This window comes from Pristiophorus japonicus, chromosome 1, assembly GCF_044704955.1.
Source record: "Pristiophorus japonicus isolate sPriJap1 chromosome 1, sPriJap1.hap1, whole genome shotgun sequence".
NCBI lineage: Eukaryota > Metazoa > Chordata > Chondrichthyes > Pristiophoridae > Pristiophorus > Pristiophorus japonicus.
In genome coordinates, this window is record NC_091977.1 from 151,520,799 (window position 1) to 151,547,133 (window position 26,335).

A 26,335-nucleotide genomic window follows, 5' to 3' on the forward strand; every position below is an offset into this window, starting at 1 on the left:
TAATCATGTTTGTGAGCAGCGCTAATATCGCTGTGCCCAGACGATAACCTTTTACTGTTCCGGTATCGCTCCTCATGAGCGCTAACAAGTGGCACTAATTAATTCAATATTTAGCCCAAAGCATTAATACATTGATGCCCTAAACTTCAAATGAAAAAAAATGAATAAATAAAAATGGGATTTCTAACACGGTCAGTGGACACCTTAATCTGGGAATGATATCAGACACTACATATTATAGATCTGCTCCTTTTAAAGAAGGTGAAATTTATTTACTAAGCGAATGCAATAGGTAGGGTTAGAGGCAGGATAGCTACAAGGTCCTGTCTTTCTCAACAAAAATGACACAAATCGATTAACAGCAAAACTTTGGGCAGTGAACCTTGGAGTGGAGGGCACAGCTGAGCTGTTCCAATGAGGGTGTCTGGGACTCAACTCTCTTTTTTTTGTCCTACAGTAACCACTGAGTATGGTAACAATTCCCTGTCTAGTGCTATGCGTGAATAATATATTTACCCCTGTCAATTCCTGTACATACATATGTGATACACAGAGCTCAGGACATTGAGGCAGTAAAATACATTCCATTTAATGCTGAGCAATTTTTTGAACTCTGTTTATATTAAACCATATGTTACTGCAGAGAACATAATCTATATCAATATTAAAATATCTATAGGTCATGTAAGAGGAGGTTGTCCTGGTGGTGTATACTATGGATCTAGACAGGCCAATCAATAAGAGTTCAACTCAAAATTAGTAAAAAGTCATGTGATTAGATACTAAAAGTGAAAATTTGGATTACATATTAACTATCAACATGCTTGAGTTAACAAATCAGGAAAGAGATCTGGGGATTTTGGTGGATAGATTGTTAAAACTGTCACAAGGTTCGCAGATGGTAAAGGAAGCAAGTAAAATGATGGGATCAAGGGCTAAACTTTGACCCTCCGGTTAAAACGGCGCACTTGCCTGAGGTGCGCTGACTTTGTACTCCAAAAATGGCGCCGAAAATGTAGCTCCGTATTCTCCCCGCTCCGTGGATCGTCGTAGGCCTTGGCGTGGCATGGCAAAAGCAGAGGGGGGCGGAGCCAGGTCCTGACGCTGAAAACAGTGCCGGGACCTCTGCACAAGCGCGCTAGAGTATGCGCGCATGTGCAGTAGCTCCTCGCTCCCAGAATCTGAGAGTGTGCTCTGCAGGCTGTGTGGGAGGGGCCCGAAGCACGCCAACTACAGACGCTGTGTGGGCCAGAGCATACCCGACTTCGTGGCGGAACTTCGGAGGTTGGCTAGTTTATGTGAGTTCTCCGATGAACTGAGGAGAGAAATGCTGAGAGACTTTTTCATTGAAGGAATAGGACACGCAGGCATATTCCGAAAGCTCATAGAGACCAAGAACCTGACCCTAGAGACAGCAGCACTGGTTGCACAGACATTCTTGGTAGTTGAAGAAGAATCGAGGTTGATTTACAATGCAGGTACGACAACTAACGAAATATCGGAACAAGAAGTTCACAGCACTAAACAAGCTGCTACCCCCACACACAGACAAAACCGGGAGAACAGGCTCTCGACAGCAGGCAGAAGCCATCAAGGGCCACAGGAACGGCCGTTCACACCTCATCAACCCACAATGCGAGCAATCAACTACAAACTGAGAGAAGCTCAAGAGAGATCAGCCAGATGCAGCTCATTCTTTGGGAACACTTTGAACAATGGAACAGGTCTGTGTTGGAGGTGTGGGGGTGGGCACTCATCAAGGGGATGTCGATTTCAGCAGGCTGTTTGCAGAAATTGTGAATATACAGGGCATTTGGCCCGCATGTGCAAAAAAACGGCAGCTCGGCTGGTATACGAATCGGATGGGTCGGAAAGCGAACCAGAAGATGGTGGGAACAGTACCCGGGACACCAATACACAGCAGGTTAACACAATCAATGGCCGCTGCTCCCACAACAGGACGCCTCCAATAATGATGAGGGTTCTACTCAACGGAATATCTGTCAACATGAAGCTGGATACGGGAGCGAGTCAATCTCTCATGGGCGCTCAACAATTTGAACAACTGTGGCCGCATAAAAGAGACAGACCAAAACTCACAAGGGTCGACACCAAACTAAGGACCTATACCAAAGAAATCATACCAGTCCTCGGCAGCGCCATGCTCTCTGTCACACACAAAGGGACAGTGAACCGACTTCCCTTGTGGATTGTCCCCGGAGACCCCCCAGCACTGCTGGGGAGAAGCTGGCTGGCAAAACTAAACTGGAAATTGGATGATGTCCATGCCATGTCATTAGAGGAACGGACCTCCTGCTCAGCAGTTATAAAGCGATTTGAAAATCTCTTTCAGCCAGGTGTGGGCACTTTCAAAGGGGCCAAAGTCAAAATCTACATCACACAGGATGCTAGACCAGTCCATCACAAGGCCAGAGCTGTACCCTATGTGATGAGGGAAAAGATTGAACACGAGCTAGACAGACTTCTGCGGGAAGGCATTATATCACCTGTGGAATTTAGCGACTGGGCAAGTCCCATCGTCCCAGTCATGAAGCCTGATGGATCCATACGAAGAAGCAGTTTCTGTGGTGGACTGATGTCTGTCTGAGGTGATAGAAGTAGCCATCAGATCACTGCAGAAACTGAGGCTTTTGTTCAATTATTGAACTGGGGTTAGGCAGACACAGATCAGATGTGTGTGAACCCACGTCCGACATTGCGTAACATGGCACATTAATGTGCTGCCTGGCCATTGGACACACTTGAAAATATTCATGAATAGTTTTCGCTGGAATCATTACACAGCTCCAAGAGAACCTTGTCTGAATTCCCCTGAATGTTTTGCAATAGTTTCATTGGGTAACCTTATGCCAGATGAACTGTTGACTTGCTCCATATTATATAAAGAATAACCGATCACCAGAAGTTAGTAAACTCATTGAGCAGTTCTGATAAAATCAGAGACGTGAACGTTTTCTAAACATAAGCTGAACCATGATATTACAGCCTTCGGATTACTGGAGAGCATCTTACTGCTTACGATGCAATGGTAGACATTGTCCACCAATATACGCCATGCATTAGATGCATTATGAGAAAACAGTAATGGGTAGAATTTAATGGCACCCATTTTGTTGCATGAACATTTCACATAAAATTGAGGGAACACCATCTCAAATTTCCCTCCAAGTGGCAGAGCATCCCGATTTGGATATATACCATCTCACCATCATCGCTGGGTCAAAATCCTAGCATTCCTCACTTAACCTCATAATTAGAGCACAAGGAAGGCAGCGGTTCAAAGAGGAGAGCCACCATCACCTTCACCGAGTAATTAGGGATAGGCAATAAATGGCAGCCTTGTTTTGAATGATAAGGGAGTCAAGAGTTATGGGGAGCGGGCAGGGGAGTGGAGTTCAGGCCAGGATCAGATCAGCCATGATCATATTGAATGGCGGAGCAGGCTCGAGGGGCTGAATGGCCTACTCCTGCTCCTATTTCTTATGTTCTTATGAATCTGTGGGGACTACAAATCTACCATGAACAGAGTCACCCTACAGGACCAGTACCCACTGCCCAGAGCGGAGGACTTATTTGCCACATTGGCTGGAGGTAAACTTTTCTCAAAATTAGACCTCACATCTGCATATCTGACGCAAGAATTGACCGAGGAATCCCAGCTACTCACCACCATCAACACACATCGAGGCCTTTTCATGTACAATCGATGCCCATTCGGCATCAGGTCGGCAGCTGCCATATTCCAGCGCAACATGGAGAGTCTGCTCAAGTCCATCCCGGGGACGGTTGTATTTCAAGGCGACATACTTATCACAGGCAGGGACACCGACTCCCATCTCCATAATTTGGAGGAAGTACTAAAGCAGTTGGATCGGGTAGGCCTACGAGTCAAGAAATCCAAGTGCCTGTTTCTCGCACCCGAGGTTGAATTTTTGGGCAGAAGGATTGCCGCTGATGGAATCTGCCCAACAGAGTCCAAAACAGAAGCAATTCGCCTGGCACCCAGACCCCGGAATGTCTCAGAACTGCACGCCTTTCTCGGGCTACTCAATTACATTGGGAACTTTATGCAGAACTTAAGCACGCTGCTGGAGCCTCTCCACGTGCTACTCAGGAAGGGGTGCGATTGATTTTGGGGGGACGCCCAGGAACGCGCCTTCAATAAGGCACGCAACCTTCTGTGTTCCAACAGTGTTGTGACTTTCTTTGACCCAGGTAAAAAGCTAGTTCTCATGCGTCAGCGTATGGGGTCGGGTGCGTTTTGCAACATGTCAATAGTGCGGGCAAATTACAACCCATAGCTTATGCCTCCAGGTCACTTTCGTGGGCGGAGCGCGGGTACGGAATGGTAGAGAAGGAGGCGCTCGCGTGAGTGTACGGTGTCAAAAAGATGCACCAATACCATTTCGGGGCCAAGTTCGCGTTACAAGCCCCTCACGTCCCTCCTGAGAGCAAGGCAATAAATGCCAACGCCTCGGTGCGAATTCAATGGTGGGCACTCATGCTGGCGTCCTACAACTATACCATAAGGCACAGACAACTGTGCCGACGCGCTCAGCAGGCTACTCTGGCCACCACGGAAGGGTCTGACGAACAGGACTATGAGATAGTCATGGCAATCAATGCCTTTGAGTCCACAGGTTCGCCCATGACGGCTCGCCAAATCAGAGCCTGGACGGCCAACGACCCCACGTTATCCTTAGTAAAAAGATGTGTCCTAACCGGTGACTGGGCAGAGGCTCGCGATGCCTGTCCCGAGGAATTAAAACCCTTTCACAGGCGCATGCATGAGCTATCACTACAAGCAGACTGCCTGATGTGGGGCAGCCGAGTTATCATGCCTCTACGAGGCAGAGAGGCATTTGTCCGGGAGCTCCACCGCGAGCACCCAGGGATCGTTCTCATGAAGGCCATAGCCAGATCCCACGTCTGGTGGCCTGGTATGGACGCGGACTTGGAGCTCTGCGTCCGAAGGTGCACCATTTGTGCCCAACTCAGCAATGCCCCCAGCGAGGCTCCACTGAGCCCCTGGCCCTGGCCTACCAAACCGTGGTCGCGAGTGCACGTAGACTATGCGGGCCCATTCATGGACAAAATGTTCCTCGTAGTTGTAGATGCATTTTCAAAGTGAATCGAATGCACCATTTTAAACTCGAGCACAACCTCCACCACTGTGAAGAGCCTCGCAACCATGTTTGCAACGCACGGAATCCCTGACATATTGGTCAGTGACAATGGTCCGTGCTTCACCAGCGCAGAATTCCAAGACTTTATAATTGACCACGGCATAAATCACGTCAAGACGGCACCGTTCAAGCCGGCCTCCAACGGCCAGGCGGAGAGAGCAATGCAAATCATTAAACAAGGCATGCTTAAAATCCAAGGTCCCACGCTGCAGGGTCGCCTGTCGCGACTGCTGCTGGCATACAGATCACGTCCGCACTCACTGACTGGGATTCCCCCCCCCACTCAACTGTTGATGAAAAGGACTTTAAAAACAAGGCTCTCATTAATCCTCCCAGACATGCGCAAAATCGTTGAGGCAAAGCGCCGTAAGCTGACTGAGTACCATGACAGAAATTCGAGGGGGAGATAGGGGACAACGTGTTTGTACTAAACTATGGCAGGGGTCCCAAATGGCTTGCAGGGACAGTAACGGGTAAGGAAGGAAACAGGCTACTGGTCGTACAAATGGACAATGGCAAAACCTGCCGGAGGCATGTAGACCAAGTCAAAAGCAGATTTACCAACAACACTGCGGAACCAGAGGCAGACTACAATGTGGAACTCGCACCACACCTGGGAACAACCTAAGGAAAGGGCAATCCCAACAGAAAGCCCAGGCGAGTCAACAACAATCACACCAATCTAAACAGACAGTCCAGGTGAGATACCAGTAACCACACCCAAGAAAAACAGACACCAAGGCAAACAACTGAACCACAACTCAGACGGTCCACGCGAGAGCGTAGACCACCTGAGAGACTGAACCTATAAAGACAATAAGACCTTGGGGGAGGGTGATGTCATGTATCTTACATTATTATATATAACTATCCTAACATGCTATACATGACTGTAGTAAGATATGACCTGTAACCACCAGCATACCTTACCACCAGGGGTGCACTTGCAAGAGACAGGTATATAAGGACCGGTCTCAGACAAGTGCAGCATTCCAGAGCTGTGAAATAAAGGTGCAGGTCCAGAGTGATCTTGACTTCACTACATGCCTCGTGTGAATCTGTACTGAGGGGACAGGACTTTACAAATACAATTAACAATTAGTGCCAAATCAGGAGCAGTTTTATTTTGTAGGCCTATGATCAAAAGGAACTAAATTAAAACTGCCAAACTTTGTTAACAATTTACAGGCAGCAGATCGAGGTGACTATCATTCCATCAGTCTGTTCTGGATTTGAACCTAGACCTGTGCCTAACAATTTTCCAGCATCAATAAAATTAATTAAGTACTGATTAAGTGACAGTAAACCTGGGTGTTAATAACTTGATGGCTCTAGGAGAAAGAAAGAACTGAGGAAGGTAATGATAGTTTAGAGGTTCTGAAAAAGACAGAGTTAGAGTAGATAGGCTGTGTAATTAGTTGCGAGGAATGATTTTAAGGATGTGCAATCTTAGACGCAAAATCATGGGGAACATGCCCAGGATTTCCAAATGTGCACTGCTGATGAGTAAGTGAGACCCCCACCATAAAAACAGCACTTTTATTTCAATATTGTGAGAATGTAGGGAGGAGAAATGTTTATGGAAGCTCTAATTTAATTTACTCTATATCTTCTTACATTAAACTATAAGTCATCCCCTTACGTCATCAAGTACTGCAGCTAGATGCAAAGTAATGCCCTCTCTTCTCTGCACACCAGTGTGCTTCATCCCCCAGCCTAACATCGGTAGTGGGGAAAATGCTGGAATCAATTATTAAAGATGAAATAGCAGCGCATTTGGAAAGCAGTGACAGGATCGGTCTAAGTCAGCATGGATTTATGAAAGGGAAATCGTGCTGGACAAATCTTCTAGAATTTTTTGAGGATGGAACTAGTAGAGTGGATAAGGGAGAACCAGTGGATGTGGTGTATTTGGACTTTCAAAATGCTTTTGACAAGGTCCCACAAGAGATTAGTGTGCAAAATTAAGGCACATGGTATTGGGGGTAATGTATTGACGTGGATAGAGAACTGGTTGGCAAACAGGAAGCAAAGAGTGGGAATAAACGGGTCCTTTTCAGAATGGCGGGCAGTGAATAGTGGGGTACCGCAAGGTTCAGTGCTGGGACCCCAGCTATTTACAATATACATTAATGATTTAGATGAAGGAATTGAATGTAATATCTCCAAGTTTGCAGGTGACACGAAGCTGGGTGGCAGTGTGAGCTGTGAGGAGGATGCTAAGAGGCTGCAGGGTGACTTGGACAGGTTAGGTGAGTGGGAAAATGCCTGGCAGATGCAGTATAATGTGGATAAGTGTGAGGTTATCCACTTTGGTGGCAAAAACAGGAAGGCAGATTATTAGCTGAATGGTGACAGATTAGTAAAAGGGGAGGTGCAACAAGACCTGGGTGTCATGGTACATCAGTCATTGAAAGTAGGCATGCAGGTACAGCAGGCAGTTAAGAAAGCAAATGGCATGTTGGCCTTCATAGCGAGAGGATTTGATTATAGGAGCAGGGAGGTCTTGCTGCAGTTGTACAGGGCCTTGGTGAGACCACACCTTGAGTAGTGTGTGCAGTTTTGGTCTCCTAATCTGAGGAAGGACATTTTTGCTATTGAGGGAATGCAGCGAAGGTTCACCAGACTGATTCCCGGGATGTCAGGGCTGACATATGAAGAAAGACTGGATCGACTAGGCTTATATTCACTGGAATTTAAAAGAATGAGGGGATCTCATGGAAGCATATAAAATTCTGACAGGATTGGACAGGTTAGATGCAGGAAGAATGTTCCCGATGTTGGGAACCAGGGGTCACAGTCTACAGATAAGGGGTAAGCCATATAGGACCGAGATGACGAGAAACTTTTTCACCCAGAGAATTGTGAACCTATGGAATTCTCTACCACAGAAAGTTGTTGAGTCCAGTTTGTTGGATATATTCAAAATGGAGTTAGATGTGACCCTTATGGCTAAAGGGATCAGGGGGTATGAAGAGAAGGCAGGAGTGGGGTACTGAAGTTGCATGATCAGCCATGATCATATTGAATGGTGGTGCAGGCTCAAAGGGCCGAATAGTCTGCTCCTGCACCTATTTTCTATGTTTCTATCAGACACGATAGTGGCAAATTGCATTTATTATCCCGTGTGTAAGTGATTTCCAGCTAAATTCCTTCTTATGCCTTTTCTTCCATTGACACTTAACAAACCCTGGGGCCGAAATTCAGGTGCGCAAGAAAGCTGGCACACCTATTATTTTTAGAGTGGTACTTGATGCTGGGAGCTCTGATGCGGTCGGAAGAGCCATTTTCAGGGCTTTGACATTTTTTCAAAGTCCCACAGGAAATGACTCGTAATGGGGGCGGGCCATAGACTTAAAGCCAGGCTGACTGGCTGAAAATTGGTCGGACAGGGACTTCGTCGCTGTCAATCAGCGGTGACGTAGTGGTGACTTCACCACGCTCTCTCTCCTCCGTTAAAGGGGAGAGATTATGTTATTTTAAATCTTCGGCCACTGGGCCACCAGGGAGGGTTTCGGCCAGGCCAGCGGCGTGGCATCCAAGAGGAGGTTCCAGGCTGCCCGTTGGCGGACCGGCTGAACCCGAGGGCAGTATTTTGCTGGCCTATCGGGATGTCAGACGGCAAAAATTTTTACACTGCAGCCGCGGCAGTGGGCCCTCCCCTTTAAGGGCTGCCGTGCTGCTGGGCTGCACTCACTCTTTAGAGGGTGCACCAACAGAAAAACCTGTTGGGGGCACCCTGTGGTGGGGATCGACGAGTTCAGCTGAATATCGATCAATAAGTTTTTCTTTTATTTAAAAATGGCAGTGCAATAACTGATGACTCACTTTCGGCAGTCATCAGAATCGGGCAGTATGGGGTCCAGGCCGAAAAATCCCCAACCTGAATTTCGGTCGGGTTGGCCAGTTGACCCCAAAGTGGCGGCCATTCGATTTTGACGAATGGCTGCCGCAAACTAGCAGTAACGGGTCTCTGAGACCCTGAATTTCAGCTCCCCTATATTCAGTTTAAAGAGCTATTAACAACAACTTGGATATATATATATATAATGTAGATAAACATCTTGAGGTCCTTCACAGAAGCGTAATCATACATAAATGGATGCCGAGCCAAAGAAGGAGATATTTGGTCAGTTTTAAGGAGGGTCTTAAAGGATGAGAGGGAGGTGAGGAGATAGAGGTTTAGGGCGGGAATTCCAGAGGATGGGGCCTAGACGGCTGAAGGCATGGCTGCCAATGGTGGTGCACAAGAAGCCAAAGTCGGAGAAATGCAGAGTACTGGGGGAGGTGCATAAGAACATAAGAAATAGGAGCAGGAGTAGGCTATAAGGCCCCTTGAGCCTGCTCCGTCATTCAATAAGATCATGGCTGATCTGATCACGGACTCAGCTCCACTTCCCTGCCCACATAACACCTTACTGTTTAAGAAACTGTCTATTTCTGTCTTAAATTTATTTAATGTCCCAGCTTCCACAGCTCTCTGAGGCAGCGAATTCCACAGATTTACAACCCTCTGAGAGAAGAAATTTCTCCTCATCTCAGTTCTAAATGGGCGAGCCCTTATTCTAAGATCATGCCCTCTAGTTCTAGTCTTCCCCACCAGTGGAAACATCCTCTCTGCATCCACCTTGTCAAGCCCCCTCATAATCTTATACGTTTCAATAAGATCACCTCTCATTCTTCTGAATTCCAATGAGTAGAGGCCCAACCTACTCAACCTTTCCTTATAAGTCAATCCCCTCATCCCCAGGATCAACCTAGTGAACCTTCTCTGAACTACCTCCACAGCAAGTATATCCTTTCGTAAATATGGAAACCAAAACTGCGCGCAGTATACCAGGTGTGACCTCACCAATACCCTGTACAGCTGTAACAAGACTTCCCCACTTTTATATTCCATCCCCTTTGCAATGAAGGCCAAGATTCCATTGGCCTTCCTGATCACTTGCTGTACCTGCATACTATCCTTTAGTGTTTCATGCACAAGTACACCCAGGTCCCGCAGTACTGTAGCACTTTGCAATCTTTCTCCATTTAAATAATAACATGCTCTTTGATTTTTTTTCTGCCAAAGTGCATGACCTCATACTTTCCAACATTATACTCCATCTGCCAAATTCTTGTCCACTCACTTAGCCTGACTATGTCCTCCTGCTGTCTCTGTCCTCCTCACACATTGCCCTCCCTCTCATCTTTGTATCATTAGCAAACTTGGCCACGTTATACTCAGTCCCCTCTTCCAAGTCGTTAATATAGATTGTAAATAGTTGGGGTCCCAGCACTGATCCCTGCAGCACCCCACTCGTTACTGATTGCCAAACAGAGAATGAACCATTTATCCAGACTCTTTGTTTTCTGTTCGTCAGCCAATCTTCTATCCATGCTAATATATTACCCCAACCCTGTGAACTTTTATCTTGTGCAGTAACCTTTTGTGTGGCATCTTGTCAAATGCCTTCTGGAAGTCCAACTACACCACATCTACTGGTTCCCCTTTATACACCCTGTTCGTTACATTCCAGCAAATTTGTCAAACATGATTTCCGCTTCATAAATCCGTGCTGACTTTGCCTGATCAAATTTTGCTTTTCCAAATGTCCTGTTACTGCTTCTTTAATAATGGACTCCAACATTTTCCCAACCACAGATGTTAAGCTAACTGGTCTATAGTTTCCTGCTTTTTGTCTGCCTCCTTTTTTAAACAGGGGCGTTACATTTGCAGTTTTCCAATCTGCTGGGACCTCCCCAGAATCCAGAGAATTTTTGTAAATTACAACCAATGCATCCACAATCCCTGCCGTTACTTCTCTTAAGACCCTAGGATGCAAGCCATTAGGTCCAAGGGATTTATCTGCCTTTAGTCCCATTATCTTACTGAGCACCGCCTCCTTAGTGATTGTGATTGTGTTAAGTTCTTCCCCCCCATAGCCCCTTGACTATCCACTGTTGGAATATTGTTAGTGTCCTCTACCGTAAAAACTGATACAAAATACTTGTTTAGAGTTTCTGCCATCTCCATGTTCCCCATTACTAATTCCCTGGTCTCATCCTCTAAGGGACCAACATTTACTTTAGCCACTCTTTTCCTTTTTATATACCTATAGAAACTCTTGCTATCTGTTTTTATATTTTGTGCTAGTTTACTTTCATAGTCTATCTTCCATTTTTTAATCATTTTCTGAGTCATTCTTTGCTGGCTTTTAAAAGCTTCCCAATATTCTGTCCTCCCACTAGTTTTGGCCACTTTGTATGCCCTTGTTTTTAAATCGGATACCGTCCTTTACTTCTTTAGTTAGCCATGGATGACTTTCTTTTCTCTTGCACCCTTTCCTCCTCACTGGAATATATTTTTCTTGAGAGTTGTGAAATATCTCTTTAAATATACACCACTGTTCATCAACCATCCCACAGTTAGGTTGCAGGTAGGGAGGGGTGAGGTCATGACGGGCTTTAAACAGGAGGATGAGAATTTTAAAATCGAGACATTGGATGACCGGTAACCAGTGTGGTCAGCAAGAATAAGGGTGGTATCAGAATAGGATTTGGCCGGAAATTTTTGGATGAGCTGAAGTTTTGAAGGGTGAGGATGGGGGAAGGCAGTCAGGAGAGCATTAGAATAGTTGAGATGGGCAATGTTATGGAGGTGGGCGCAGGCTGTCATTCTAATAGAGAGGATACGGAGTCGGAAGCTCATTTCAAGTCAATAGTATGGTAAGGTTGTGAACAGTTTCACTTTTAGTAATTTTTATTAATCCTCTTGATGAGCGTTTCCTCAAAGCAGTGATAACATGAATAGTCAGCAAATACTTTTTGCTACCATTATATCACTTTTTGTTCACTTCTAATTTAATGCTAAAATGAGCAAAGTCAGGAATACTGGCCTTTATTTCCTATCCTCCATTTATCTTTTTTGCAAAAAAAAATGCTCCTTAAACTAAACTTCACAGTACTCATATTTGATCTCTGTAATCATCCCAGATGTTCTGCTCTGCATTCTTTCCTAATAAAGCATAGAAACCAAAACTGGATTCACTCTTCCTTGTGTAGTTTAACTGATGCTTTCAGATTCAATATTATTTCCTTAAGTTTATACTGATTTTTCTTCCCAAAATTGTGTGGTGTATGTAGGCACCTTTAGTAATGACTGCACAAGGCAGGGTATGATACTTAAACTGTGTAGACTTGTAGTCCTTTATTTGCAGCTCCTGAGAGAGGACAACAAGCTGCGAGTTCCTTTTTATACTGGGTTACCTGCAGTGTGGTCTCCAGCAGCAGCACCCTCTGGTGTACAAGTAAGGTGTGTACCGTATAAGGGTACATTCAGTGTTGCATAACAGTGTTAGACATCAAACAGTGAACAGGCATGCATACATAACACTCCCCCCTAAGCATTTTTCATATCCTTAATGTCATGACCAGGGGAAGTGATCAGTGGGAGGTTGTGGTGAGGGTTGTGCGGTTGCCAGGTGTGACCCCTGTGCTTGAGGCTGGCCTCGTACGTTTCCCCTCCCTCATACACAGACCAAGTAGGTGTCACTGTTGTGGGGTGGTGGGCAGGGCCACAAGACTGGGTGGGCTCCTTCTCCACCAATTGGGATGAGGGTCAGGTCATCCCAGGGTTTGCCAGGGAAGATGGAGGGTATTGGCCTCATGCTCCTGGTGTTGGCCTTGATGGCCAGGGGTTGTAGGGCTGGTCTGGTGCAGGTTGCCATTGGTGGTGGCTGGGCTGCCCATTGACCACTGTCCCTGTAGTGCGTCTGCTCCCACTGGCTGTGTGTGTGTCCTGCAAGGGGCATCACATTTGTTCCAAAGATCCAGGCTACATGGTCAGGTAGCCTGCTGGACCTGGGGGTCTCCCACAGGTGGATTCCATTGGCATCAGCATGGTCCCTGTAGGACCCAATGTCCTTTGGCAGTGTCCTACTGATATACACGACACCTTGGCTCTGATCACACATAGTCGACACTGCATTATACATTCTAGCATTTGCATCACTTTTGGGTGTCCTGGTTTCAACAGACATGGTTACATTAGGCATTTCACATTCTCTATCATTATTGTTAAGCATAATAAACTTGTTCTTAACCTTACTGACACCTGCATTTCTCTCATTAGTCACATTAGTTAAACCAGCATCACAATTCATTGTTACATTGCATACATTTTCATACTTGTACCCTTTAATCGCATCTTTAGCTTTAAAGTCCGTGTACTCAAATAGTTGAAACTTCCCCTTTAAATTTCTTTGGTTACCTGTCTCCTTTAAGGGAGCCTTCAAATCCGATTGGCCGCTCTGTCGCATGATGCTCCTCCATGCTTACTTGTGGTATGGCCGCAGCCAATTTGATTACAAGTTTTTCTCCTTGTGCTGCAGCTGCTCAGTTTTACAAATCATCTGCAAGCTGAATCCGGCTTCAACATAATCCTGCCCAGTCAGTCTAGTGTCATATGGAAATTTGAACTGAGCGAAGTTAAGGTATAAACCTTTGGTTACTAGGCCATTATGCTACCTCTTCTTTACAAATTATAAGTGGCTATTCATTGTATTAATGTTACAAATATGTTTTTGTTTTATGTCCTAAGGTGATCCCACCACCCTTTGGTCTCTGTGCCAGACACCATTTACCCATTGAGAAGGTGGGTAGTCAAATCTCTTCCAGGCCTATAACCAGGTGCCAGAAGGAATACAGCAGCCGATAGAGGCCTACCCTACCTTTTATTTTTCCTTCTTTCCTGTGAAGAAGCATCCAGCCTCCCTGAGGTGTCACCCCAATGACATGCCTGGGTTCTAAAATTTACCACGTCGGAAAATATGAGCATGGACTTATACCTTACGACTCTAGTACAATGAATGCTCAATGTACTTTGAAATGGAGTTGAGGAATCATAGCTGTGATTCCCTGAATCATTAGTTGTGTTCCTGAAGACTGACTTTTAAACTTGTTTGCAGTTACAGGCCTCACTAATGAAAAATGTAAGTAGAATGAATAAAGCTGATTGTAGTTAAAATGAAGACTGTAAGGTAGCTTATCATCTTTCCACTTTTTGTGGTAGCACATATAACTGTGTTGGAGAAGTCCACACTGTTAGACATTCATTGCTGCTAGTCCTTCTTGCTTCAACTTGTGTTGTTTTCAGACATTGTGAACTTTGTAGTTAGAAATGGCTATATAATAACCCAGACTAGGTTGTCGGTACAGATCTCTGGTTGTTATATTGCGAGCCTGATGAAGGATTACAAGATCATCAATATTATTTATTCCCTGGTCTAATTCCATTCTGTACGCTGTGAACAGCTGTCCACTAAATGTCTTATTGCACAGAAACCAAACACAGCTTGGCTGTTAGAACAGGTTTGTTGTTAGTGTGATTCTGCATCCTGGGAAGGATTATGAAATCATTTACATTATTTACCACCTCCATTCATCCAATCTATCTTCTGAGAAGAACTGTCAAAGCAGCTTGTTATTGCAAAGAAACTAAAATGACTCAATTATCATGTTCCTGTTCTATTTTTAGAATTTGATCTGACATTCTGAATTATTCAAATGAAAATTGATGAATGTCAATATGTTGATACCACAGTAATAAGCATCTGATGGTTTGTTAAAAGGTTGTTAAAAGTTTTGATACAATGTAAATATTTTACCACCAAACAATGAAAATAGAGCTGTGATTAACTTCCATTTTTAAATACAATGTCAGAACTTTGAGTGGAATTTTTGAAATTTTACAGGCTTTTTTATTCAGATACGCATTTACATGAAGTATTATAATATTGAATTCCATAACAAAGACAAGATAAGAACTATTTTCCCAATTACCCAACATGCTGAATTCCCAATTTCAACCTTGCAACCACAAAGAGGTGCCTCATGGAGGTCAGCATTTTCCACAGGGAGGAAGGAAGACAAAACGCAGCCACTCTGCTGTACTTCCGAGTGGCCATGTCAGAGCAGCATTAATAAGAGCCTTGGGAACCAGTTGGTCAGCTGCCCATTCTTTGTTAAGCATAATGCTTATGGCATTAGAAAGCCTAAGAATGGGAAGGAAATCAAATACCTTAAAAAAGAAAGGAAGTCCCAAACTCTGATAAGCATCTACTATTTTATCCTTTTGTTCTTTGTTCTAAATCCTGTAGCTAACTCTGCATGGACAGAAAAGATTGGGAAGAATTATATTTAGCAATGGTGTAAAACCAAAATAATTTTCATATAAATCTTTCACTATTGCAGTTCCATATTTTTTGATCCCATGAAAGGAACAGAGATTTTGAAACACAACTGTTTCCAACACAGCAAAAGCTGCCAATATTTTATTAATTTTTTTACTTATAGTTCGTTTACTCAATATTTCCCATGCTTTCTGTATCTTACCAGAAATCTGCTTGTTAAGAACTTCCTCCACCACAGCAATTTCTACCTCCTGAAAATCTGCTTTATGTTGCTGAGGAGCTGCTTCAGTTATTTTCTACATTTTTATTTGAAATGAATCATATAAAATATGGTGGCTTTGTGTCACTTCTCTGCATTTGCTGATGTTGATCAATTTGTACATCTCTGTGCAAAGCTCAACATCTCACTCTTGTAGCTCAATGGAACTTGCAGAAGACAGCCGATAATACAAAAACTTTTGAAAATTGTTACCGATTCATTGGATCTAATCTCACCTCTCCAGAAATAAAGATAAAGGGGGCTAAATTTGATAGCCCCCGAAAATGGGTACGGGGATCTCAATGTGTGATTAACCTGCCCCCGTTGCTTCTGATGCAGGCAGAAAGCAATCTTCTCACTACCTGCTAATTTAAATGATTGCAGCGTTGAGGCAGCACCAAACACACTGAACACCTCAGCAGGTTGCCCATGTTCATGAGGCTAGCGCCACTTAAAGCTAGCCTGAATTACTTAAAGCCAGTCTGCACCTCTTAAAAGGGAGGTGCATTCTGGCTGGGGTAGGTGAAGAGAGCCTGACCTGCAAGAACATTAAATAATGGTGCAATAGGGGAGAAAATGTGCTGTAAGGTTCTCAGACGCTGCACTGGAGGCCTTGGTGGAGGAGGTGAACAGGAGGAGAGGTGTCCTCTATTGACAAGGGCCAGGTGGTCCTCCAGACAAACTCTGCAAAGGCAGTGGGAGCAGATAGTCATGGAAATCAATGCCAGATGTCAAGCCCCAAGGACTTTCTGCAGAAAGTTCAATGATCTCACATGAGTGGTCAAGGTCAATAAATTCACTTTCAAATGCCATATCCCACCAACTGCATCACTAGTCTCACACACTGCTCAATGCACCACACACCCATCACTCACCTACCAACAATCTCTATCAAACAGGTATCATCCCTCACATTCATAGTTTCACCTCATCCTCACACACTCAGCACTGTTACAAGCCTCAGACCCACATCTCTCAGCTTGCACAAACTGTCAGCTATTCAACCACGACAGGCACATCACCCAAATACATTACACCACACTCACTGACCCACTTCCCTTTCTTTGGAAGGACTAGTTGCCGCATAACTGATGGCAGCAGGAGTTAACCAGCGGGGGTCAGGCACGGCTGCTTGACATTACCTGATGGATGAGACGATGGTCGCCATTAATGGAGCGGCCCATGGCTAGTGACCCAGCAACGATGAAGGTACAGCGATATATTTTCAAGTCAGGATGGTGTGTGACTTGGAGGGGAACTTGCAGGTGGTGGTGTTCTCATGTGCCTGCTGCCCTCGGCCTTCTAAGTGACAGAGGACGCGGGTTTGGGAGGTGCTATCGAAGAAGCCTTGGTGAGTTGCTGCAGTGCATCTTGTAGATGGTACACACTGCATTGAGCAATGCGTGAGACGAGTGATGCAGCTGGTGGGATATGGCATTTGAAAGTTAATTCATTGACCTTCCCTCTGCACCACTCCTCAAGCCACGTATTCAGATGAATCGCAGGATAGCTCAGATAAATACATGGCTTGAGGAGTGGTGCAGAGGGGAGGGATTTAAATTCCTGAGACATTGGAACCGGTTCTGGGGGAGGTGGGACCAGTACAAATCGGACGGTCTGCACCTGGGCAGGACTGGAACCAATGTCCTAGGGGGAGTGTTTGCTAGTGCTGTTTGGGGAGGAGTTAAACTAACATGGCAGGGGGATGGGAATCTATGCAGGGAGACAGAGGGAAGTAGAATGGGGGCAGTAGCAAAAGATAGAAAGAAGAAAAGTAAAAGTGGAGGGCAGAGAAACCTAAGGCAAAAAGCAAAAAGGGCCACATTACAGCAAAATTCTAAAGGGGCAAAGTGTGTTAGAAAGACAAGCCTGAAGACTCTGCCTCAATGCGAGGAGTATTCGGAATAAGGTGGACGAATTAACTGCGCAGATAGCAGTTAATGAGTGTGATATAATTGGCATCACGGAGACATGGCTCCAGGGTGACCAAGGCTGGGAACTCAACATCCAGGGGTATTCAACATTTAGGAAGCATAGACAGAAAGGAAAAGGAGGCAGGGTGGCATTGCTGGTTAAAGAGGAAATTAATGCAATAGTAAGAAAGGACATTAGCTTGGATGATGTAGAATCGGTATGGGTGGAGCTACGGAATACCAAGGGGCAGAAAACGCTAGTGGGAGTTGTGTACAGACCACCAAACAATAGTAGTAAGATTGGGGACAGCATCAAACAAGAAATTAGGGATGCATGCAATAAAGGTACAGCAGTTATCATGGGTGACTTTAGTCTACATGTTGATTGGGCTAACCAAACTGGCAGCAATGCAGTGGAGGAGGATTTCCTGGAGTGTATTAGGGATGGTTTTCTAGACCAATATGTCGAGGAACCAACTTGGGAGCTGTCCATCCTAGACTGGGTGATGTGTAATGAGAAAGGACTAATTAGCAATCTTGTGTGAGACCCCTTGGGGAAGAGTGACCATAACACGGTAGAATTATTTATTAAGATGGAGAGTGACAGTTAATTCAGATACTAGGATCCTGAACTTAAAGAAAGGTAACTTCGATGGTTTGAGGCATGAATTGACTAGGATAGACTGGCAAATGATACTTAAAGAGTTGACGGTGGATAGGCAATGGCAAACATTTAAAGATCACACGGATGAACTTCAGCAATTGTACATCCCTGTCTGGAGTAAAAATAAAATGGGGAAGGTGGCTCAACCGTGGCTAACAAGGGAAATTAAGGATAGTGTTACATCCAAGGAAGAGGCATATAAATTGGCCAGAAAAAGCAACAAACCTGAGAACTAGGAGAAATTTAGAATTCAGCAGAGGAGGACAAAGGGTTTAATTAAGAGGGAGAAAATAGAGTATGAGAAGAAGCTTGCTGGGAACATAAAAACTGACTGCAAAAGCTTCTATAGATATGTGAAGAGAAAAAGATTAGTGAAGACAAACGTAGGTCCCTTGGAGTCGGATTCAGGTGAATTTATAATGGGGAACAAAGAAATGGAAGACCAATTGAACAAATACTTTGGTTCAGTCTGCACGAAGGAAGACACAAATAATCTTCCGGAGGTAGTCGGGGACCGAGGGTCTAGTGAGAAGGAGGAACTGAAGGATATCCTTATTAGGCAGGAAATTGATTAGAGAATTAGAGAAATTAATGGGATTGAAATCCCCGGGGCCTGATAGTCTGCATCCCAGAGTACTTAAGGAAGTGGCCACAGAAATAGTGGATGCATTGGTGATCATTTTCCAACAGTCTATCGGCTCTGGATCCTATGGACTGGAGGGTAGCTAATGTAACACCACTTTTTAAAAAAGGAGGGAGAAAGAAAGCAGGTAATTATAGACCAGCTAGCCTGACATCAATAGTGGGGAAAATGTTGGAATCAGTTATTAAAGATGAAATAGCAGTGCATTTGGAAAGCAGTTACCGGATTGGTCCAAATCAGCATGGATTTATGAAAGGGAAATCATGCTTGACAAATCTTCTGGAATTTTGTGAGGATGTAACTCGTAGAGTGGACAAGGGAGAACCAGTGTATTTGGACTTTCAAAAGGCTTTTGACAAGGTCCCACACAAGAGATTGGTGTGCAAAATCAAAACACATGGTATTGGGGGTAAAATACTGACGTGGATAGAGAACTAGTTGGCAGACAGGAAGCAGAGAGTTGGGATAAACGGGTCCTTTTCAGAATGGCAGGCAGTGACTAGTGGAGTGCCGCAGGGCTCAGTGTTGGGACCCCAGCTACTTACAATATACATCAATGATTTAGATGAAGGAATTTAGTCTAGTATCTCCAAGTTTGCAGATGACACTAAACTGGGTGGTGGTGTGAGCTGTGAGGGGGACACTAAGAGGCTGCAGGGTGACTTGGACAGGTTAGGTGAATGGGCAAATGCATGGCAGATGCAGTATAATGTGGATAAATGTGAAGTTATCCACTTTTTTGGGGACAAAAACGCGAAGACAGAATATTATCTGAATGGCGGCAGATTAGGAAAAGGGGAGGTGTAACAAGACCTGGGTGTCATGGTTCATCAGTCATTGAAAGTTGGCATACATGTACAGCAGGTGGTGAAGGCAGCAAATGGTATGCTGGCCTTCATAGCTAGGGGATTTGAGTATAGGAGCAGGGAGGTATTGCTGCAGTTGTACAGGGCCTTGGTGAGACCACACCTTGAGTAGTGTGTGCAGTTTTGGTCTCCTAATCTGAGGAAGGACATTCTTGCTATTGAGGGAGTGCAGCGAAGGTTTACTAGACTGATTCGCAGGATGGCTGGACTGACATATGAGAGACTGGATCAATTGGGCCTTTATACATTGGAGTTTAAAAGGATGAGAGGGGATCTCAGAAACATGCAAGATTCTGACGGGACGGGACAGGTTAGATGCAGGTAGAATGTTCCCGATGTTGGGGAAGTCCAGAACCAGGGGACACATCTTAGGATAAGGGGTAGGCCATTTAGGACTGAGATGAGGAGAAACTTCTTCACTAAGAGTTGTTAATCTGTGGAATTCTCTACCACAAAGAGTTGTTGATACCAGTTCATTGGATATATTCAAGAGGGAATTAGATATGGCCCTTACGGCTAAAGGGATAAAGGGGTATGGAGAGAAAGCAGGAAAGGGGTACTGAGGGAATGATCAGCCATGATCTTATTGAATGGTGGTGCAGGCTCAAAGGGCCGAATGGCCTACTACTCCTGCACCTATTCTCTATGTTTCTATGTCTATGCAGCCACGGTACGCCAGTGCCAATCAAGCGGGCTGCTTTGTCCTGAATGGGGTTGAGCTTCTTGAGTGTTGTCGGAGCTGCACTCATCCAGGCATGTGGAGAGTAATCCATCACACTCCTGACTGGTGCCTTGTAGATGGTGGAAAGGCTTTGGGGAGTCAGGGTGTGAGATACTAGCTGCAGAATACCCAACCTCTGGCCTGCTTCATTATTTGAGGAGTTGCGAATGGAACTGAATACTGTGCAATTATCAGTGAAATTCCCCACTTCGGTCCTTATGATGGAAGGAAGGTAAATGATGAAGCAGCTGAAGATGGTTGGGCCTATGACACTGCCCTGAGGAATTCCTGCAGCAATGTCCTGGGGCTGAGATGATTGACCTCCAACAACCACCGTCCTTTGTGTTAGGTATAACTCCAGCCAGTGGAGTTTCCCCTTGACTTTAATTTTACTAGGGCTCCTTGATGCTAGACTCAGTCAAATGCTGCCTTGATGTCAAGGGCAGTCACTCTCAACTCACCTCTGGAAGCTCTTGTCCATTTCTGGACTCAGGCTGTAATGAGATCTGGAGCCAAGTGGTTCTGGCGAAACTCAAACTGAGCATCACTGAGCAGGTTATTGCTAAGTGCTGCCTGATAGCACCATTGATGACACCTTCCATCACTTTGTTGATGATTGAGAGTAGACTGATGGTGCGGTATTTGACTGCATTGAATTTGTTCTGTTTTTTATGTACAGGACATAGGTGAGCAATTCTTCTCTGTCAGGTAGATGCCAATGTTTTAGCTGTACTGGAACAGCTTGGCTAGAGGCATGGCTAGTTCTGGAGAACAAGGGGCCAAAATTCACCGCCGCCCGAGACGGGTCACACCTACCGCTTTTGTTGTGTTTTCACCTCTTGCGCGAAATTCAGCTCTGTCATTTTTTTTCGAGCGGAGTGGAAGTCGGTCATAATGGGGGCGGAAGTCGGGTGGAGAGCAGAAGATCAATCACAAGAGGGGCGGAAGTGGAGGCGGGACGGAATCTCCGCCGTTGTCAGTCATCAGCATAGCCCTGATGACGTTATGATGCTTGTGCATCACCATGTATCTCCCCTTCACTTAAAAGGGGGAGTCGCTGCAAGCTCTGCGATAATTTTAGTTAGTTTTGGCCGGGCCAGCAGCCTGACACCCAAGAGGGCGAACCTGGGGGTATAACTGTCCGGCTGACCTCGCAGTCGTGCAGTGGCAGTGCAGCCGTGGCAGTGCATCCACCCCTTGAATGGCCGCCGCATGCCATGTCGTACACACTACAATCACAGTGCACCGACAGAAAAAACTGTCGGGGGCACCACTCAGCAGTCTGAAGATTTTTACCCCCGAATTTAGTTTGAGGTGCGGGAGATTGGCGTTGCGTGCTTCACCGCCGCTTTCTGGCGTTAAGAACCATTATTGGGAGGCTGAATTTCTGCCCCCAAGTCTTTAGCACACCGGAATATTATTGGGGCCCATGGCCTTTACTGTATCCAATGCGCTCAGCCGTTTCTTGATGTCACATGGAGTGAATCGAATTTGCTGAAGACTGGCTTCTGTGATGGTGGGGACCTCAGGAAGAGGTTGAAATGGATCATTCACTCAGCACTTCTGGCTGAATATGGTTGCAAATCCTTCAACCGACCAATAATCACTATCTATATACTACCAATATTCTAGCATAGATTGTGGATTGGTTAATGGACAGAAAACAGAGTAGGAATAAACAGGTCATTTTCAGGTTGGCAGACTAACTGGTGGGGTACTGCAAGGATCAGTGCTTGGGCCTCAGCTATTCATAATCTATATCAATGATTTGGTTAGCCCAATCTATATGTAGATTAAAGTCGCCCATGATAACTGCTGTACCTTTATTGCACGCATCCCTAATTTCATGTTTGATGCCATCCCCAACCTCACTACTGCTGTTTGGTGGTCTGTACACAACTCCCACTTGCGTTTTCTGCCCTTTGGTATTACGCAGCTCTATCCATACAGATTCCACATCATCCAAGCTAATGTCCTTCCTTACTATTGCGTTAATTTCCTCTTTAACCAGCAACGCTACCCCACCTCTTTTTCCTTTCTGTCTATCCTTCCTGAATGTTGAATACCCCTGGATGTTGACTTCCCAGCCTTGGTCACCCTGGAGTCATGTCTCCGTAATCCCAATTATATCATATTCATTAATAGTTGCCTGTGCAGTTAATTCGTCCACCTTATTATGAATACTCCTTGCATTGAGACACAGAGCCTTCAAGCTTGCCTTTTTAACACTCTGTCTCTTTAGAATTATGCTGTAATGTGGCCCTTTTTGATTTTTGCCTTGGATTTCTCTGCCCTCCACTTTTACTTATCTCCTTTCTATCTTTTGCTTCTGGCCCCATTTTACTTCCCTCTGTCTCCCTGCATAGATTACCAACCCCCTGCCATATTAGTTTAACCCCTCCCCAACAGCTCGAGCAAACACTCGCCCTATATGATAGATGATTTCTAAAAGTGTCATAGAAATAATGCTGGCCTAATGAAAATCATTGCAATCCATAATGTGTTGATGGTCATGAAATGTGATGTCTGCGATGATTTTAAGAGCGGTGGTGCTTTTGTCGTGCATATGCTATGTGTAGCGCTAGACTCACCTCGTCACCCTAGCACCCCCTTCTCCTCTAACAACCTCATTTGTGTCTTGCAGCTCAACCGGCAGCGCAGCCCTAGGCAAGGCCACAGAGGCCAGAAGGTGAGGGCGCGGGGAAGGAGTTGACGGATAATCCTACTACATCTGGTGCTGAGGAGTTCCGATTGTCGCCCGTCAATCCGCTGGGTCTGTTCTCCACGGATGAGAGCGCGGACTTCGAAGAACCTGCATCGCTACGCTCCAGAACCCATTCCACCCCAAGGCCATCTATTGGTCCTCCGGTCATTCCCGCCTCCACTCTGGAGGTGCCAGCCCCAAGCATCTCTCCACTGGGCACCCCATTTGTTCCCAGGACGGCGCCGACCCCGCAGAGGCCTCATGGACGCGGCAGGTTCCGCGAGCGTGACATGACAGCAGAGACATGGTTCAGTTGTCCAGGAGGGCTGTAGACATTGGTGACCAGCTCATCGAAGCTTTGGGGGGCATATCCCGACACCTGGTCACCATGACCGAGTACATTCCACGCATGGCAGAGTTCCTGGATGCAATAGCCAGGAACACTGCTGCCACAGCCCTCCCAGTGGTCCCAGAGTGCAGCACTCCATCCCTAGGTTCCACACCACCACTGCGGACGACAGATGAGAGCAAGGACCTAGATCCAGCTTCTGCATCAGAGAATGTTGCCCCCTCGGCACTCCCCGCTCCCATACCCGTCCAACTGACGCATCTCTTTCCCCCCCAATGAGGCACTGCCTGAGGAGCTCCTTGGCCAGGCGCGTGGAGTGAGGAGGGGAAAGTATAGAGGTGGGGAGAAGAAAGAGAGGGGGGAACAAAAGTGAGGTGCATATACGCAGGTGATGGTTGTGTTATATCTCCATTCGTGAGGAAAGTAACACTGGGTGATAATATGGGCGTTGCAATCACCCATTCTGCTGATTCCGCCCCAAAAAAGTCGGCGTTAAGCCCATTGGGAAAATAACGCTCGGTGCTAAGTCTCCGGAAAAAAACCTCCAGTTTCCATTTTGTGCCAAAATGGGCGATATATGAGCATTATACGTCATTTCAGCAGTAAATTGGGCATTAAGTGGGCATTAAGCAGGCAAAAAAAGTGGAGGTTCTAGCCCCTAGAGTATAGTGTACAGTTTTGGGGGCTGAAATTGCCCCTTTCTATAAGAGACGCGACCACCTCAAAGAGGCGACCACAGGTCAGTAACGGCTCACCGCTCGGTTAGTGCGGAGGGGTTGCCATTTGGAAATTGCCCTAGTTTATTTTTGCCGTAGTGTACAGGACCGCCCCGGCCGACTTCCCGCCCCGTCGGGCACGCGCCGACTCCTTACCGATTGGCACCAATCTCCTTTCTGCCCCGCGTGGTCAGGCCAAAGTACTTGCTGGTGGCCCACTGACACCATCAGCGCGGCGCTGATGACTCAGAGCGACGGCTGTTCCACCCCACCCCGCTGACGACACCACATCCGCCCTGCTGCAAAAAAAAATAAAGTCCTGAATGTCAACGGATTATCCGCCCCATGCATTGGGGTGGACAGAACACTCACAAAACAGAAAGTGTGCCCCGTTTGGGGTGGAAGGCAATTTCCACCCCTTGGTCTCTTTACGTAAGGAAGGATCTACTTGCCATAGAGGGAGTGCAACGAAGATTCACCAGACTAATTCCTAGGATGGAGGGATTGTCCTATGAGGAGAGATTCAGTTGACTAGGCCTATATTCTCTAAAGATTGCAACATACAAAATTCTTTCAGGGGTTGACAGGGCAGATGCAGGGAGGATGTTTCTGGGGAGTCTAGAATTAAGGGTCACAGTCTCAGAATAAGGTGTCTGCCATTTAGTACCAAGATGGAGAAAAAATTTCAGAGTGTGGTGAATCTTTGGAATTCTCTACCCCAGAAGGCTGTGGTGGCTCAGTCATTGAATATATTCAAGTCAGAGATTGATAGATTTATGGATATTAAGGGAATCAAGGGATATAGGGATAGTGCAGGAAAGTGGAGTTGAGGTAGATGATGAGCCATGATCTTATTGAATGGTGTAGCAGGTTTGAGGGGCCGAATAGCCTACTCCTGCCCCTATTTCTTATGTTCTATCACCACTCATACTTCATAATCATGGCTTCACTTCACCCTCACAACCTCATCACTGCTGCAACACTCACACCCACAACTCACACCTTGCACACACTGACAGCTGTTCAACTATGGCAGGCACACCAACCAAACACATTGCACCACAGTCACTGACATAGTTCCCTTTCTCTTGCAGGCCAAGGTGGCTCACAACTACCGGGAACAATGGAAATGGGATATTCTGGATGAAATATAGTGAGGGAGGAAGTATTAAGGGGTTTAGCAGCTTTGAAAGTAGATAAGTCCCCAGGCCCGGATGAAATGCATCCCAAGCTGCTGAGCGAAGTAAGAGGAAATAGCAGAGGCCTTGACCATCATTTTCCAGTCCTCTTTGGATCTGGGTATGGTGCTGGAAGATTGGAGGACTGCTAATGTAGCACCCTTGTTTAAGAAGGGAGAAAGGGATAGACTGAGTAATTACAGGCCTGTCAGCCTAACCTCAGTGGTGGAAATATTATTGGAAAAATCCTGAAAGACAGGATAAATCTGCATTTGGAAAGTAAGGATTAATTAGGGACAGTTAGCATGGATTTGTTAAGGGAAGATCGTGTTTGACTAACCTGATTGAATTTTTTGAGGAGGTAACCAAGAGGGTCGATGAGGATAGTGCGTACGATGTATATATGAACTTTAGCAAGACTTTTGATAAGGTCCCACATGGTAGACTGGTCATGAAAGTTAAAGCCCATGGGATACAGGGCAAAGTGGCAAGTTGGATCCAAAATTGGCTTGGAGTTAGGAAGCAAAGGGTAATGATTGATGGATGTTTTTGTGACTGGAAGGATGTTTCCAGTGGGATTCCGCAAGGTTCAGTACTGGGTCCCTTGCTTTTTGTGGTATATATCAATGATTTAGATTTGAATATTAGGAGTATGATTAAGAAGTTTGCAGACGACACAAAAATTGTCTGTGCAGTTGATAATGAAGAGGAAAGTCATGGGCTGCAGGAGGATATCAATCTGCTAGTCAGGTGGGCAGAGCAGTGGCAAATGGAATTTAATTCAGAGAAGTGTGAGGTGATGCACTTTGGGAGGGCCAATAAGGAAAAGGTATACACATTAAGCAGTAGGCCACTTACTAGTGCAGATGAACAAAGGGACCTTGGAGTGCTTGTCCACAGATCCCTGAAAGTAGGCCAGATAGATAACATAGAAACATAG

General features: G+C 45.6%; 1 protein-coding gene across 1 annotated transcript in view; it reads right to left on the reverse strand.

Moving 5' to 3' along the window:
• LOC139234129 (calcium/calmodulin-dependent protein kinase type IV-like) overlaps positions 1–26,335 on the reverse strand; it is a 406,822-nt gene that overhangs the window by 99,192 nt on the left and 281,295 nt on the right. The gene's annotated exons all lie outside the window — the stretch shown is intronic.